We start from the raw sequence: 2,724 nt of genomic DNA on the forward strand, positions 1-2,724 counted from the left end.
CAATCATGAGGTCTTATGATTAATCTTCTCGTGTTGTTTACGGGTGGTCCTGAAATATATAAAATCAAATCATAAGTAAATATATATGAAATATCATATTAATTAGAAATATATGATTAATTTAATTTTTCTCCAAATATTTTCGTAGCTAAACTAGCTTCGCATACCCGATCTTGTTTTAGTCGTAGTTTCTTCATTACAACTCCGTTTTTGTTGGTTCAACTTGCCACTTCCTTGGATCGAGTCAAATTTTAAGAATATAAACTGAAAATACCTTAGGTTGTATTCGAAATCACAGGTTATAGGTCAAACTTTGGTGAAACTTATGAAAGTGATCATTTTCCATCATAAAAATAACATTTAATGATCATTTTTCTAAAAATACTTACACTTTGAGTTAAACCATGAAATTTTTATGTGTTAACATATTCATAATAAATATCATTTTTCCAGAATATGAACTTCCAATTCAAAGCTTAAGATGGTTTTTAATTATCCAACCCAAAACAGCCCCCGGTTGCACTCCGACGACGTAGATTCAGTTTTTAAGGTGTTCTTTGTAAAACCAAGTTATATCTTGTTAAGTTAGCATATCATTATGATATATTACAAGTCTTGAAGTGTTTTAAAAGTTAAGTTAGAAGGATCTATTTAGTTTGCGAACAAGTTTGAAATCATTCAAACTATGTTCTTGTTGTTAAAATTTTATACCACAAAATAAGATAGCTATATGAATATGAATTGAATAAGATTATGAATAAGGTTACTACCTCAAGTTACTTGGACAAAGTTACTGTAGGAGATGAGAAAAATCCTAGAATCAAAAGAGTGGTGGAGTTGGATTGAAAGGTTGGAAGTAAACTTGTTTACTTGGAAGGATTTTTGAAGTGTTCTTGAATGGATTTTCTTATGATGATTAAGGGTTGTTTTTGAAGCTAGATCTTCATGGTTATTTTCTGAGATTGTGAAGAATACTTAAGGTTCCTAAGAGTGTGTTTTTGGTTAGAGAAAATGTGTAGTAAAAATGAAAATGGAATGGAGTATAAATGGTGGTGAAAAGATGTATAAATTTGTAATATTGTGCAAAAGTCTTGTAATATGCCAAATTGATTAATCATGCATGCTAAGATCCAAAATTGGCTGACTCATGGCTGCTAATAAAGTGATTGTGATGTGTATATACCAATAGTAAATACGTATAGAAGCTGGGTATGATACGGGTACATATACCCTAGATATACGTATAAAAATCTTGAGAAAACGGAACGAGGATTCAAATATAGCTATCTTTTGTAAATATACTTATATTGTTTTATGTATATAAATCCTTTAAAAGTGATAAAATACATATCTATACGATACATGTATAAGCATTATAAGTTTAAAGTATTTAAGTCGAAGAACGTCACATATAGTTATCGTTTTGAAAACTTAAGTTAGTAGTCTCAAAATATACTTATAACTCATTGTTATTAGTACACAATGAGATGTTAAAACATTCTTAGATCATGTTAAATATATAAAAATACATATATATACACAAACGTATAATTATCGTATGTTATATAGTTCGTGATATCATCGGTCAAATTGGACGGTCAAACGTTGTGTAAAACTCTTTTCAAAAACATAAGTCTCAACAATTTAGATTGCTTATCATGTTGGTAAGGTTTAATTTATGTAAATATTAATCTTATAAGTGTAAAACGATCGGAAAAATCCGGGTCGTTACAGTTTTAGCATATATAAAGTGTACTAATGTAATCCTTGTGAAAAGTTATGCAATTTGGACTATAGATTTGCGTCGAAAGGTTATGTAATGCTCCCGTTATGATAAAACGAATATTTGATTTGTAAAGTATGTTGAATCAGTTTTTAAGTTCAAATAAAAATTTCTAGAATGAACTAGGAATTGATTTAGACTTTGATCTTCTGGAATATGTTATTTTATATGTTACTTGACATGTTTCATTTGTATGTAAACTTGCGAGAACGTGATTTGCCATGAGATAAATGCTCGTCTAAATGATATGTCCGATTGATGGATCAAAAATCCCTTAGCTTGATTATATTAATTACTTTGTAAGCTCGACTTTTAGGGACGGTACCGTTAGGTTTGACAAACCTAACCGCAACATTAAACAGGTGCTTATGTAGTTGTTACACGTACACTTGATCGGTGTATCGCCAGTATAGGGTAAACTAAAGACGTGTGCTCAGCTCACGCAAAGGTTAAAGCTTTATAATCAAGTGCTCATGATAATGTATACTTTTCCAATGATGTTTTCTAAGAAAATCTTGTGGCCTTACTTAAGAAATGATTTACTAAACCTGTAGATTCACTCAACGTTTTTCGTTGACGTTTTGCATGTTTCATCTCAGGTACAAAGAGCTAGTGCTTCCGCTTTATATGAAGTTATATGCTGTTTGCTGCTAGAACTGGACGGCGTCCAACATGTTTATCGTTTTCATTTCAAGAACATATATTCGCATTTAAACAGTTTTCTTTTAAGATGTTGGGTTCATATACATTAGTCATTGACGTCAAATGTTTCCAGTTATATTTTCTTTAATAAATGACTTTGTTTTAATGGTTAATGCGAATACTTTTTGGAAATGTCTCATATAGAGGGCGTGATCGCTAAACTGTGGGACCAGGAGTTAGTATTCCGTTAGTGGATTCTGACGGGGTATTACATTTGGTATCAGAGCAGATCGGTTACC

This window comes from Rutidosis leptorrhynchoides, chromosome 7, assembly GCF_046630445.1.
Source record: "Rutidosis leptorrhynchoides isolate AG116_Rl617_1_P2 chromosome 7, CSIRO_AGI_Rlap_v1, whole genome shotgun sequence".
In the NCBI taxonomy this organism is placed as follows: Eukaryota; Viridiplantae; Streptophyta; class Magnoliopsida; order Asterales; family Asteraceae; genus Rutidosis; species Rutidosis leptorrhynchoides.